This window comes from Rhincodon typus, chromosome 35 (genome assembly GCF_021869965.1).
Source record: "Rhincodon typus isolate 14 chromosome 35, sRhiTyp1.1, whole genome shotgun sequence".
Classification (NCBI taxonomy): domain Eukaryota; kingdom Metazoa; phylum Chordata; class Chondrichthyes; order Orectolobiformes; family Rhincodontidae; genus Rhincodon; species Rhincodon typus.
The window spans coordinates 15,665,601-15,681,416 of NC_063366.1; the positions used below are offsets into that span (position 1 = coordinate 15,665,601).

Below are 15,816 nucleotides of genomic sequence, written 5' to 3' on the forward strand. Positions count from 1 at the left end.
TCCCCTATACCTTCCTCCAGTCACCTTAAAATTATGCCCCCTCATAATAGTCATTTCCACCCTGGGAAAATGTCTCTGGCTATCCACTCTATCTATGCCTCTTATCATCTTGTAAACCTCTATCAAGTCACCTGTCATCCTTCTTCGCTCCAATGAAAAAAGCCCTAGCTCCCTCAACCTTTCCTCATAAGACTTGCCCTCCAGTCCAGGCAGCATCCTGGTAAATCTCCTCTGCACCCTGTCTAAAGCTTCCACATCTTTCCTATAATGAGGTGACCAGAACTGAACACAATATTCCAAGTGTGGTCTAACCTGAGTTTTATAGAGCTGCAGCATAACTTCAAGGCTATTAAACTCAATTCCCCTGCCAATGAAAGCCAACACACCATATGCCTTCTTTACAACCCTATCAACTTGGGTTACAACTTTGATGGATCTATGGACTTGGACCCCAAGATCTCTTTGTTCCTCCACACTGCCAAGAATCCTGCCATTAACCCTGTATTCTGCATTCAAATTTGACCTTCCAAAATGAATCACTTCATACTTTTCTGGGTTGAATTCCATCTGCCACTTCTTTGCCCAGCTCTGCATCCTGTCAATATCCTGTTGGAATCTATAACAGCCCTCCACGCTGTCCACAACTCCACCAACCTTCATGTCATCAGCAAACTGACTAACCCACCCTTCCACTTCCTCATCCAAGTCATTTACAAAGATCACAATGAGCAGGGGTCCCAGAACAGATCCCTGCGGAACACCACTGGTCACCGAACTCCAGGCTGAATACTTCCCATCTACTATCACCCTCTGTCTTCTATTAGACAGCCAGTTTTGTATCCAGACAGACAAATTTCCCTGAATCCCATGCCTCCTTACTTTCTGAATGAGCCTACCTTGGGGAATCTTATCAAATGCCTTTCTAAAATCCATATACACCACATCCACTGCTCAACCTTCATCCTTGTGTTTTGTCACATCCTCAAAGAATTCAATAAGGCTTGTGAGGCATGACCTGCCCCTCACAAAGCCATGCTGACTATTTCTAATCAAATTGTGCTTTTCCAAATAATCATAAATACTATGTCTCAGAATCGTCTCCAATAATTTGCCCACCACATCTGGGTCCTTGGCGCTGTGAGGCTGCAGTGCTAAACACTGAGCCAGCTACCTTATTAATTCCATCAAGGTGCCAAAATATCTCAGCGAGGGCTCAGAGCTCCAGCAGGAACCAGCCGTGGGAATAGGAAAGGTGACTGATGACTGGTTTGATGATCTAGGGTTTGGAAAGTGAGGTGAGATGGAGAAAGTTGGAGATGGTGAGGCGGAGAAGAGGCAAGACAGAGGCAGAGAATTGTAGAGTGTGGGGGGCACGAGGATCAAAAGCCCTGCCGTTGAAATGGAGCCTTAAGGAAGGTCAAGGGGGACTGCATGGGCTGGCAAAGCAGGGAATGGTAAGTGAGAGTAGTTGGGTTGCTGGAGGCTTCAGAGGCAGATTTACGGTGAGATGAACAAAGCGTGGTCAGAATTTTTAGTCGTTGTCCATGACACTAACTTACTGATCATTATATCGTTTGAGTAGCGCATTCACTAGTTACTCGTTGCTGAGACACCATGCTCTGTGAACAGTTACAGAGCTGGTCCCCACATACAAGGTTTTGAGGAAAGAACCACCAAGGCCTGGGTTCTTCACCATTGAAAGGAGTTTCATTGAACTAACTAGCGAGTAGCTGCACTGCATTCGGGCTCCTGGCCTGGGGACTTGTTATTTCTCTATTTTCTAACATCTTGGAACTGAAGAAGCTGGACCTAAGATAGCACTGTAAGTGGCAGCGTAGAAACTTTTTACTGTGTATTCATTCGAGTACAGGTGACAATGAGGCTAATTCAATACAATTCAATTCAATTCCTCCCAGCTATCGGTTGTGGCTCTGGTGGCAACAGAGTTGGCTATTCCTAATGCTCAGTCGTGGCATCAGCAGCGGTAAAGGCGATCGGTAGACCATGCCCCCCCAGGAGGAGGCTGACCCATGCCCTGGCATGGTGGCTCAGTGGTTAGCACTGCTGCCCTCACAGTGCCAGGGACGCGGGTTTGATTCCACTCTCAGGTGACTGTCTGTGTGGAGTTTGCACGTTCTCCCTGTGTACGTGTGGGTTTCCTCCAGGCGGTCCGGTTTCCTCCCACAGTCCAAAGATGTGCAGGTTTGGTGGATTTGCCATGAAAAATTGCCCATAGTGTTAAGGATGTGTAGCTTCGGGGGATGGGTCTGGGTGGGATTCTTTGAGACTTGTTGGGCCAAATGGCCTGTTTCCACACTGTAGGGATTCTATGATCTCCAGGCCAGGCTCAGCCCAGGGAGATAAAACTTTAAAATATGGACTCTTTACTTTTCTTCTGGATTAGGACTTTAAGATCCAGGCATTTTTTCTTTTTCTTTTGGCTCTGTTTATTTTATTTCCTCTCTTTTTAAAATTCTGGTTTTGTATTTGGAATTTTTAAGATGGCGCCATGGAATGGTGACTTTGCACACTTTTCACTGTACTCCTGTATTACTGTAGTGCAAAACATGTGACAATAAAATCTGAATCTAAATCTGAAATCTGAATGACCACAATGGATTCAAGTATTGACAATCTGGAATCTGACTTCAAACTAAGCCATGGAAATCGAAAGGTTTGATCAAGAGGCTGGAAAAAAAGAGTATGAGTAAAATTGAAAGGAACATCAAAATGGACAGTAAAAGCTTAATATGTGAAGAGAAGAAGATTAGGAAAGACAAAATTAGGTCCCTTACAGTGAGAAGCTGCAAATATTTCAATGGGGAGTGAAGAAATGACGGAAGATTTGAACACATACTTTAGTTCTGTTTTCAAAACAAACAGGGCAAGAAGGATTTCCCAGAAATGTCAGGGAACCAAGGGTCAAGTGAGTGCGTAAAATTGAAGGAAATCAATATTAGCAAGGAAATAGTGTTGGGGAAATTAATAGTGTTCAAGGCTGAAAAATCACTGGGACCCGATTATGTACATCTCAGAGTGCTAAAGGAAGTGAGCCTGGAAATATTGGATGCATTGGTGGTCATCTTCCAAAATTCAATGGACTCTAGAGCAGGTCTTACAAATTGGAGGGTGGCAAATGTCAGCCCATGATTTTAAAAGGGAGGGAGAGTAAAAGGAATTACAAACCAGTTAGCCTAACACGGGTGGGTTGGGAAAATGCATGAGTCTACTTCAAAAGATGCAATAACTGAACATTTGGAAGAAAACAAAGCCAGCACAGGTTTGTGGAAGGCTAATCATGCTTAGCAAATCTAGATAAGGAGGGTACCAGTGGTTTTAGTTTATTTGAATTTGCAGAAAATTTTTGAACAGGTTCCCGTAAGAGTTTAGTCAGCTAAAATAACGCTCATAGGATGTGGGGTAATATGTTGCATGGGTGGAGAATTGGTTGTCAGGCAGGAAACAGAAAGTGTGACTATCTGGATCTTTTTCCACATGTGGAGTATCACAAGGATCAGTGGTTGGGCTCCTCATTCATTGTATGACCTGGATGAGGGAACCAAATACAACATTTACAAATTTGCTGATGAATCAAAACTGTGCATAAATATGAGTTGTGAGAACGATATAAAGAAGTTTCAAGGTGATTTAAAATAAGTTGAGCGACGGGCAAACACATAACAGTTGCATTACAATGCCACTAAATGTGAAGTGATTCGCTTTAGCGCAAAAAACAGAAAGGAAGAGTATTATTTAAATGGCGATATGTTGGGATGTGTAGATGTACATAGGGATCTGGGTGTCCTTGTATACCAGCCAATGAAAGTAGAAATGTAGGTGCTACAAACTATTGGGAAGGCACATGGTATACTGATCTTTACTGCAAGAGAACTTGAGTTCAGAATTTGGGATATATAATGACAGTTATATAAGGCTTGGTGAGACCCCACCTGAAATATTGTGTGCAGTTTTGGTACAGTTTCCCTCCCTAAGAAAAGTTATAGTTGCCACAGAGGAAGTGCAACTGAGGTTCACTAGGCTGCTTCGACTGGACCTGTATTCACTAGAGTTTAGAAGGATGAGAGGTGATCTGAGTGAAATGCATACAATGCTAACAGGGCTAGACACACACCAAATGTAGAGAGGATGTTTTCCTTGCTGTGGAGTCTAGAATTAGGCACAGGCCATTTTGGATGAGATGAGGGAAAATTTCTTCCTGCAAAGAGTGGTACAATTCTCTACCATCAAAGGATGTGGAGGTTAAGTCACTGAATATATTTTAAGAAGTGTAGATGCATTCCTACAGGTATCAGAAACAGCAGGAGAAAGTGAGAATGTGACATTGAGCTTGAGGATCAGCCATAATCAGATAGAGTAGCTGAACAGCTTTGAAGGGCCAAATGGCCTACTCATGCTCTGAGTTTTTATGATATAGAATAAGGGAACACAGGGTCAACTGCAGGAGAGTCAAACCTGGGATAGATGTTATGCTCCACAACAATGAAGTCTGGGAATGGAGTTTGAGAAGGAAAATGGAGCGGTTCCTGAAATTATTTAGGAGTAATTTTAATTTTGGTGGTCATGTAAAATGTTGTAACTATTCACCTGGCAGTGTCCTTTCCGTGGATGTTAGAGGCTTCTTCCCAGGTGTACCATGGGCAGTAAAACTGATTTTGTCTGTCTTACTCCATCATAAATAGTTGAAATTACTCCAATTGTTATTCATCTTCAGCGACTGGCTGTAACCATTTTATCAGTCCAGGGACTGATTGGAAATTTGCACGTGATATGTCCATTTGGCCCAGACAATAGCCAATGATACCTCAATATTTAGTGGGATATCCTAGTCATAAAAGCCCTTAGGTCTGAATAATGCAGATATAAATTAAGAATCGACTGGGTTATTTTGATAAGGTAAAGTTAGATCAAAAGGTCTTGCTTATCCCTGGGATATTCTGAATTGGAAAGGGCTACAACACATTCCTAGTGTAAGGTATTTCTCCCAGGACTGATTGTTGCTGGACTCAAATGTTCCAGAATCTCTCACAAGAGAAACTGTCCTTTCTGCACGTACCCTATCAAGGCCACTCAAGTTCTTAAATATCTCAATCAAGTCATCTGCTACTCATCTAAACTCCAGTTGAAGCAAGCCTAGACTGCCCAACCTTTCCTTATCAGGCAACATGCATAGTATAGGTATCTGTCCAGTAAACCTTCTCAGAAATCAACCTTCTAATGCATTCACATCTTTCATTAAATAAAGGGACCAACACTGTACACAGAATCCCCTGCAGCTCCGTACTCTGAAATCTCTCACCATTTAGGTAATGTGATTTCTTTTATGCTTCCTGTCAAAAATGGACAATTTTACATTTTCCCATATTCTTCATTTTTCCAGATTTTTTTTGCCCACTCACTTACCTACCTGTATCATCTGTGGCCCCTAATGTTCTCCTCAAAACCTACTTGCCTACCTATCATTGTGTTTTCAGCCAAACTGACCACCTCGCCTCTAAAACTTCATTCAAGTCATTGTATAAATTGTAAAATGTTGAGGTCCCAGCACTATTCCAAGTGACACGTCACTTGTTACATCTTGCCAATCTGAGAATGATCTATTTATGGCTACACCCTGTTTCCTTTGCTAGCCACTTTCCTATCTACATCCTCAACGCCAGGAGCTCTTATCTTCCACAATAATATTTGATGTGGCAACTATCCAATGCTTACTGGAAATCAAAATATAGTGCGCCGACCAGTCATGATATTCTTTCGAGCAGTTCCCCGATACTTTTTTTATCCCCCGTGCAGCCTACTTTGTACAATGTATGATTCTGGCTCTGGATAAATAGGGAACAATAGAATGCTGAAGTTGGCAGTAGACCAGCACTGTAGGGATAAGGTAATGGTGGGATCTGTGCCTTTCCCATCAAAACCCCATCATCAATTGACCCAGCCTCCCAATCCATAGTCTATTCAGAGGAGAACAAAACAAATTTGGAGTTGCTCAGTTCGTTGCTCTTTATTGCCTTCAGTTATGTTGTCTGTCCCGCTACTCCAGTATGTGAAACAAAAAGTAATATTATTTTTAGTGATGAGTGCTTCTGCTGCTGTTCCATGGGCTCACTGTCCAGAGCATGAAAAGTACTGTGGTAATACTGCTGCGTAATGACTTCTGTAATCCCTCAGCAAACAAGGTGAAATCTGTTTTTTGCAAAAGCATAACCAAATTCGTTTGATGTTGACATATAACGACTTTTCCAATGTCACATCGAAAACTCCCAGAATATTCAATGTGTTCAGGAAGAGTTCTACAAGCAAAAAGTTGCAGAAAGCCATCAAGCCCTTGATACCATCATATGTACATTCAAACATCTGAACTGGGAGCAATGGTAGTCTATTTGGCCCATCAGGACCCATGTTTAACAATTATCTGTCTGTATAAGGCTCTATCTCCATCTTAAAAATATATTCAATAACACCACCTCCATCATCTTTTGAGGCGGAGAGTATCAAGATAGCACAACCCTCGGAGGGTGGTCCATAAACTTTAAACAATGCCCCCTAGTTCTGGTCTCATCCACAAGAGGAAATATCCTTTCCATATCCGCCATGTCAAGACCACTCAATAATGTTACCCCTCACTCATCCAAACATCATTGAAATCAAGCACAGTCTGTGCATCCTGTCTTCATGAGACTCTCTGCTTAGTCTAGATATAAAACTGATCAAACCCAGTCTAGACCACATCATTTACATTTTTCAAAGGTCAGTGATTGCATTTTAAAATGGAAACTATTGCCTTTTGTGGGGGAACAAAGTTCAAGGCGATACAAGTTTAAAATGTGACTTAGCTCACTTAAGAACCAAACTAGGAAACATTTATTCACTGACGGGTAATAGAAATCATGAAATCACTCTCCTACTAAAGGCTATGAGTTCGGACAATTAGAACGTTCAAGGTTGGGATTGGTACATTCTTGTTTGTTGGGAAAAGGTATCGAGGGATGTGAAGCAAAGATGAGAATTTGGAGTTGAGGTACAGATCAGGCAGAATCTAATTCGATGACAAAACAGACTCAAAAAGTTGACTCATCTGTACCTATGTTCTGAGCTAGAATCTAGTTCTGGAACATGTCAGCAATCACCCTGAATCCAAACTGTTCAATCTCACCCTTACCGCAGCCTATTTGTGCACCCTCATGAGGTGTCAAAAGAAGTCTTTCTCCCCTTGCCCATGTGCAGTTGATGAAACAATGTAGAACGCGCACTGTCTAAACAAAAACCACATAATCTGTAAACCCAAACTGCAAGTTGCAACTCAGCACACATAATCACACATTTGATGTGTTTAATGCAACTGGGGGGTGGGGTGGGGGCAGAAAGGAAAATGTTATGTTGATGTAGTTGGATGAAGAATTGTATTAAGTGCAGGCACCAAAGGAGCAGGGGTCTATCAGACTGAAAGGTTTGTTCCTGAACTGTTATGCTTCCTTTTGATAAATTGGGGTGACTCCACTGAAACAGCCACATACACATCGCTAACACAGAAGACAAAAAGCCCCACTGCACATTTTTGCTGCTGCTTCATGGAACAGTTTCAACTGTAATGAGCCAAATCAGGTCATGAACACCTGAAACACCACATACCTCATATAAACGAATCCGTCACAACATGACTACTGCTCATTGTGGATTGGAAATCATCTAGTGCATTTTCAAATGTTCAGCATATTAAAACAAGGAAAATGTGTTATGAATCAATTGAAGGAGACCAGACTGTCACATGTATACAAAACTGAACAGATCTTGGTGATAAAATACAGAGCTGCAGATGTTGGAGATCTGAAACAAAATCTGATCTAGCAACACTCAGCACATTTTCTGGGAAGAAAGCAGAATCAATGTTTCAAGTCCTGTGACTCGTCATCAGCTCTTGAAGATGTTAGATGAAACAGAAACTCAAGGGCAGATTAAAAGGAAACTTTCAAAGATTGAGACAGAAGTTACTTTCAGTTCACATTTCCAAGGGCATGAAGCAAAGGTAAGCAGATAGAGTAGAGGTACTGACAATAGAATCCCTACAGCGTGGAATGAAGACATTCGACCTATTGAGCCTGCACCGAGCCACTGAATAACATCCCACCCAGAAGCAGCACCCCCAACCCTATCCCTGCATTTCCCACGGCTAAACCAGCTAGCCGGCACATCCCTGAACACTATGGGCAATTTAGCATGGCCAATCCACTTAACCTGCACATCTTTGGGCTGTGGGAGGAAACCCATGTAGACAGAAGGGGAATGTGCAAACTCCACAAAGACAGTTGCCCAAGGCTCGAATGGAACCCAGGTCCCTGGCATTGTGAGTCAGCAGCACTAACCACTGAGCCACCATGCCATCCAACCAGGGTTTAATTAATTTGCAGAACAGGCTGAAGGGCCCTGAATGTGGACCCAAACATAGGCCATGGACTGCAAAACTAAAATTATGAATGTTGACTGACAGATCTAGAAAATAAAGTTATACATCAATATCTGAGATTTTTCAAATTTTCAGTATATTTAAATCTGAGGTACATAAATAATGAGGTAGGTTAAAAAAGATTGCTACCTATAAAATAAGCAGACACCAGTGCAGTGAAGTCGGTGAACAGTTGATGAATAAAGATTTATTTAAAAACCTGGAAACCCACTACAAGCCTGGTGCATCACAGGAGCCTGTGTTTGCCACCCCACTGCTTAACAATTCCTCACAAGCTGTTCTGCTCCAAACCACTCTCAAGGTAGAGGAAGCTGCCCTGGCTGTATTGGACCAGGGCAGTCTCTAGCAAGAGTGCAGAGAGGGTCAGTGGCCCTCATAAACATTCCGGTGCTGAAGGGAACGAAAATTGTCCACAAGGGGTTTGTGGTACTATCTACTCACGGCAAACTGGCACTTATTGGAGCATTATCCAGTGAGGTGCCACCGTATGACTGCGCAGATATGTCACATAGGACAACTGCCAGCTACTCTCAGCATGTCTGATGTGGACTGAGGGACACACAGTCACTCATCTTCTCAATGTTCTCTCGTGATTCCTGCACACTGTGCTGTATAATCTCTTACTCAGTGGGGTCCAGGGTCTAGTATGGTTACAAATGTACATAAAGCTGTCATGCATCTGTTGCCATTGTACTCAGTCCTTCTCTTTGCAGGTGGACAATCACTCATAACTGGAGGTAACTGATGGAGAGATGCTATACAAACAATCACCGTCTTTGAAAAGAAGGCTGCTGAGCTGGTATACGGTGTCAGTGACCAGTCCCGCACAGATGGGAAGCTCAGAATTTCTCAATGATGAGGAACCATGGCCGCCTGTTCGTCTCAGATTTGTAGGCTATCTCACATGTTGGCTTACCTAAATGATGATGCATCTCCACCAACTAATTATTTCTCATCTCCTCTACAAAACCAGTGGCCAACAGGAAAATAAATGTGCACTACCTTCCCAAAGTAGCAGCACCCTTCTGCTCAGCTCTTAGCATGGTGTCTCTGGTGCGGCATTCCCCTGTACACTCCAGCATCGCAGAGCCATTAACCAGAGTGGTCTCAGGCAAGTGAGGAGGCAAACTCTCTCCTGGTTGGAGTCATACCTGGCACAGGTATGGCAGCACAGCGGCTCAGTGGGTTAGCATTGCTGCCTCACAGCGCCAGGGAACCAGGTTCAATTCCACCCTTGGGCGACTGTCCGTGTGTAGTTTGCATGTTCTCCCCGTGTCTGCGTGGGTTTCCTCCGGGTGCTCCGGTTTCCCCCCACAGCCCAAAGATATGCAGGTTAGGTGGATTGGCCAGTGTTCAGGGATGTGTCAGTTAGGTGCGTTAGCCATGGATAGGAAATGGATCTGGGTGGGATGCTGTTTGGAGGATCGGTGTGGACCTGTTGGACAAATGGCCTGTTTCCACACTGTATGGACTCTGTGATTTACGTAGAAAGATGGTTGTGGTTGTTGGAGGTCAATTATCTCAGCTCCAGGGCATCTCTGCAGGAGTTCCTCAGGGTAGTGTCCTAGGCCCAACCATCTTCAGCTGCTTCATCAATGACCTTCCCTCCATCATAAGGTCAGAAGTTGGGATGTTCACTGATGATTGCACAATGTTCAGCACCATTCGTGACTCCTCAGATACTGAAGCAGTCCATGTTCAAATGCAACAAGATCTGGACAATAACCAGGCTTGGGCTGACAAGTGGCAAGTAACATTTGTGCCACACAAATGACAAGCATAGACCATCTCCAATAAGAGACAATCTAACTACTACCCCTTAACATTCAATGGTGTTACCATCACTGAATCCCCCACTATCAACATAGGCTACCTCCTACAAGTCAAAGTACCCACCTGCTTCAAGAAGACCACCATCATCCCAGTGCCTGAGAAAGCCCATGCAACCTGTCTTAAAGACTACTGTCCAGTAGCTCTGGCCTCCATAATCTTGAAGTGCTTCAAGAGGCTGGTCATGGCCTACATTAACTCTAACATCCCAGTCTGCCTTGATCCTCTACAATTTGCCTACCGACGTAACGGGCTCACAACGGATGCCATTTCCCTCATCCCTGGAACATCTAGACAACAAGGACACCTGTGTCAGACTTATCGACTACAGCTCCGCCTTCAACACCATTATCCCCTCCAGACTGATCTTAAAACTCCGAAACCTAGGTCTTGGTTCCGCCCTCTGCAACTGGATCCTCAGCTTTTTGACCCACAGACCACAATTCGTGAGGATGGGTAACTGTCATCTCCCCCACGATAGCAGTCAACACTGGAGCCCCCCAAGGATGTGTCCTCAGCCCCTTACCGTACTCCCTGTACACCCACGACTGTGTTGCCAAATTCTGAACAAACCACATCGACAAGTTTCCTGATAGCACCACTATAGTAGGATGGGTATGAAACAACGATGTGTCAGAATACAGAAAGAAGATGGTGCATGTGGTGACATGGTGACATGAGAACAACCTCTCTCTCAATGTCAGCAAAACTAAAAAACTGATCATTGACTTCAGGAAGAAAGGAGAACACACCTCCTTCGACATCAACAGAGCAGACATTGAGAGGGTTGAGAGTGCCAAGCTCCTAGGAGTGACGATAATGGACAACCTGCCCTGGAATTCCCACATGGATGGGACAGTCAAGAAGACACAACAATGCCTCTTCTTCCTCAGGCGGCTCAGGAAATTTGGCATGTCCATAGGGTCCCTCACCAACTTCTACAGATGCACCAGTGAAAGCTGTCTGGGTGCATAACGGCCTGGTACGGCAACTGCTCTGCTCAGGAACGTAAGAAACTACAGGAGGTTGTGTGCACAGCCCAGACCAACACGGAAACCACCCTCCCATCTATGGACTCCATTTACATTTCTCACTGCTGTGGAAATGCTGCCAACGTCATCACAAACCCCTCCCACCCCGGTAATGCTCTCCTACAACCTCTTCCATCAGGGAGAAGATACAGAAACTTGAACACACGCACCAGCAGGTTCAGGAACATCATCAGGCTGATAAATAGACTCTCTAACTTCAAGTAATAATGATCTTGCTAATGTTGATCTCACTTAGCATACGCCCTGTGCGATGTAACCTGCATGCATCCGTCCAAGTTTTTTCTTCACCCTATGATCTGTACGTCCTTGCTTACTACGATCAGCCTGTGCTGCTCTTAAACAAAGCTTTGCACTGTATTTAGGTGCACATGAGAATCAAATCAAATCAAATCAAATGACTTGCCTGCATGAGTGCAGCCCAACAAAACTCAAGAAGCTTGACACCATCCAGGACAAACCAACACACTTGATTGGCACTACATCCACAAGCATCCACTCCCCCCACCACCAATGCTCAATAGCAGCAGTGTCTACTACCTACAAGATGCATTGCAGAAATTCGCCATCCTGACAGGACCTTCCAAACCCATGACCACTTCCAGCTAGAAGAACAGGGACAGCAGGTACATGAGAACACCACCACTTGAAAGATCTTCTCCAAGCCACTCACCATTTTGACTTGGAAATTTATTGCCATTCCTTCACTGGGTCAAAATTCTGGAATTCCCTCTCTAAGTGCAACACATAGATTGCAATGGTTCAAGAAAGCAGCTCATCACCACCTTCACAAGGGCAACTATGGGCAGGCAACAAATGATGGACAGTCAGTAATGTTCTTGTCCCCATTAGTGTAAAAACACATCAGCCCTTATTGCTCTCTGTGTAGCAGTTACATATTAGTCTTCAACATGAGTTCTTATTACAGATGATTGTAATTTTTAAACTCCTCTAACAAAATAACCTCAATCAGAGCATCACATGTGGTTTTAGCTTCTGATGCCTGTATCCATTCTTGGCAAATGGGACTAGATCAGATTAGGGCATCTGGTCTGCACAGACGAATTAGACCGAAGGGTCTGTTTCCGCACTGTGTGACGCTATGACTCTGTGACATTATTTGGCTTAACTCTTTCAAATTCAATGCAGGGTGGTCCAGGATGCTTCCCTGCAGTATCGTGCACAGTTCTGAACAGCATACTAGCAGGAAAATGTGAATACATTGTGTGCAGAAAAGGGATTATATTATTCAATGAAAACGTTATCAAGAATGGTTCCAGGAATGAAACACTATCAGTTGTGAGGGAAGAGTGGAGAAGTTGGGACAGTTTTCCTTGGAGAAAAGAAGGCCAGTAGGAGATAAGATGGAAGCTGTTACAGTCATGAAGGGTCTGAACAGAGTGGATCAGGAGATAATGTTCCTGCTCTTAAATGGATCTCGACCGGTTGGGGGAGGGGTAGTTTTTAAGTGTTTGGGGAAAGAAACCAAATGCGAGGTGAGGTAAAAGAATTGAACCCCTCCCGCCCAGCGTATCACTCCTAATCTTCCCACGTTCAGAGATAGTAAGAGTTGCCGATGCTGGAGTCAGAGATAACACAGTGTAGAGCTGGAGGAACGCAGCAGGCCAGGCAGCATCAGAGGAGCAGGAAAGTTAACGTTTCGGGTCTTAGACCCTTCTTCAGAAAAATGGTCTTCTGCCGTGCTCTCCTCCATCATGAAGGGTCTAGGCCCGAAACGTCAGCCTCTCTGCTCCTATGATGCTGCTTGGCCTGCTGTGTTCATCCAGCCCTGCACCTTGTTGTCTCGGATTCTCCAGCATCTGCAGTTCCTACTATCTCTCCTCCAGCTCTACCCCGTGTTATCTCTATTCTGCTAGAGATCGTTCTCGCCTCTTTCACTTTCAGTCGTTTGGGTGCGCTATATAAACGTCTTTGTCAACAGCTATTAGAAACCATCAACAGCGCTGCTGCCAAATCCGGGTCTCTTAAGGCTGTTCGGGTAAATTTCGCAAACACTCAGCATTCAGCTTCCGCGTTGACAGTTCGAGCCGCAGGGACGGCGTTTAAACGTAACCCTGTATTCAATCCATTTCCCCGCTTCTGTTTACAAGGGGGTTCGGGGTTAAGAAGAAGAACTGCAAACCAGGAACAAAAACAGAAGTTGTTGTGGAAGAAAAGGTCAGCAGGATTGGCGGCATCTGCTAAGAAGAATTTTAAAAAATCAGAGTTGACGTTTCGGCTCCGGCGACCCTTTGTCAGAAGACGAATTCCCGGCACCTTCAAAACACAAAGTAAGTCAAAAGCGTTCTGTTTCGAAAAGTTAACCTTGCTGAGCAAAATTAAAAGGATTCGACAAGTTAATATAAGCAGGATCTACCCGCCAGAGAACAAACAAAAGGCGCAGAGATCAAGCAGTTTGAAAAATACACATTACGTCGACACAACTGCACGTTGTCAATCCTGTACATGATATTTGTATTTAACGTATGATTTCCGAGTTATAACAGAGAAAGGGGAGGGAGAGAGGGCAGAGAGAGACATAGAGAGGACCAGATGTGTTTGGGAGAGGCAGAGACGGAGTAGAAAAGATAGACGATGAACATTGATTGAGAGAAATAAGCAGACCTGTAAAGAAGGTTTTTTTTAATATATATATCAGAGAGAGAAAGAATGACCTACATTAACATTCAGAAGATTTATTGCAGGTAAAGAAAATGTCTTCAAAAAGAAATCCTGCAAACAACAGAAAAGATTACCGTATTTGGAGAAGGTAAGATATTCCTAGGAACGTACCAATGGCTAAGCGCTTTGTGAAAGTTACAACTTTCTAAGGGTTGGAAGGTGGAGGGGTTGTAGCTCAATGAACGAATGATTTGGATGAAAGATTGAAGAACCCGTTGGGACATTATTCAGACGGGAGCAGTAATGGCCTTCGGTTTCTAACCTGTTAATATTTTACTGTCTTTCAGGGTGTGCGAGCTATTCCTGGCGGTCAGCGTTTCCGCCTTTTTGGATCGTTGTATTGAAGCTAAATATGGAAAACAGAGCTGACAGGGGAGATGTAGTGGAAACCGACACTGACTGGATGCATCTAAAACACGAACCCCGGGAAAGAGCAGGGCGTTAAGAGTAGGAGGGGGAAGTACGTGTTGGCTAGGGCGCTGGGAATAGTGAAAAAGTTACCATTCAGGGGGTGCGAGAGAGAGGGAGGGGGGCAGGGAATTGAAAGGAGGTGTCTCAGCCGTTCACACACTCCAGTGGGACTCGGAGTCGAGAGGGAAGCGGGAGAAGGCACTTTCAGGTTAAAAGTGGCATTCGTAGTTTTATTGTACCCGTGTGTACCGGGCACAGCCAGATGCAACAACATTCTGGGGGATAAATGAAACGGAGATCTGGGATGCTGAACGTGGTAGAGCATTGCCGGTAGAGAGGGAGAAAGCATACGCGAAAAGCATTACAACGTGAAATAGAGATAGTAGGAACTGCAGATGCTGGAGAATCTCAGCTAACAAGGTGTAGATCTGGATGAACACAGCAGGTCAAGCAGCATCAGAGGAGCAGGAAAGCTGACGTTTCGGGCCTGGACCCTTATGCAGAAAAAAAATGTGAAATGGTTTCTTGAGGAGGGCAGATGTAAAACATGTTTTTGTGGAGAGACTGTAAACAAGAGCAGACGCAGTTTGGAGATCAGAAGACAAAACAGGAGAAGGGAAGGGTTTTGTGTGTTGAAAACATTCCGGTCGGTGACGCTGTGATCCGCCTAATGTTTCAAACTGCTCCCTGTTCCGCATTCTGTTTCCCAGACCCTGGGCATTGCCCAGTTTAGCTGTTGCAATGCACACCCGCTAATTGTCTCGCATGGCTGGATTTATTGTCCAAAAATAAACGGACAATATAAGCTGATCTGTCCGCTACTACGCGATAAATGTGAGATTCAGCGTGTGTGGAGGGACAGCTTGGAAGGCGATGAGCCCTTCGGCGATTCATATCCCAGTTCAAACAAATGACCACCATATTCAATGCCTAAATTTGGAGAGCTCATACTTGGATGTCTCAGTCACACTTTTTCAATCCTCCCGCTGCTTTATCGGCCTCGAGTGTAAAAAATAAAGTATTTTTTAACGTAAAACTGCTCGTTTCGTTTTCTTTGAGTGGCTGGATTTCAATTTGTACACAAAAACAGAAATGGAAGGAGGAATTCACAGGTCTGGCAGCAACTGTGGAGAGAAAGCAAGAGTTAACGTTTGGGGGCAAGCGACCGTTCTTCACAACTGATTGTAGTTGGGGAAAAGGTAGTCTATATGCTGGAGCTAAGGGGTGGCTGGTGATGTAAAGGAGTAAGGGTTAGGTGGAGAGGGAGACAAAGACAGATGGACAGGCAAAGGGCTGGATAATAGTGAGCCAGAGAGAGAAGAGCTGATAATAGGGACTGTAAGTGGGTTGAGAGATAGTAGG

General features: G+C 44.2%; 1 long non-coding RNA gene across 1 annotated transcript; it reads left to right on the plus strand.

The window, feature by feature from the left end:
- The first annotated feature begins 13,351 nt into the window (after nt 1–13,351).
- LOC125486991 lies at nt 13,352–15,490 on the plus strand. Its single transcript, XR_007265545.1, has 3 exons — nt 13,352–13,652; nt 14,067–14,131; nt 14,331–15,490. It is a non-coding gene; the product is annotated as an uncharacterized LOC125486991 (long non-coding RNA).
- Nucleotides 15,491–15,816: the final 326 nt, after the last annotated feature.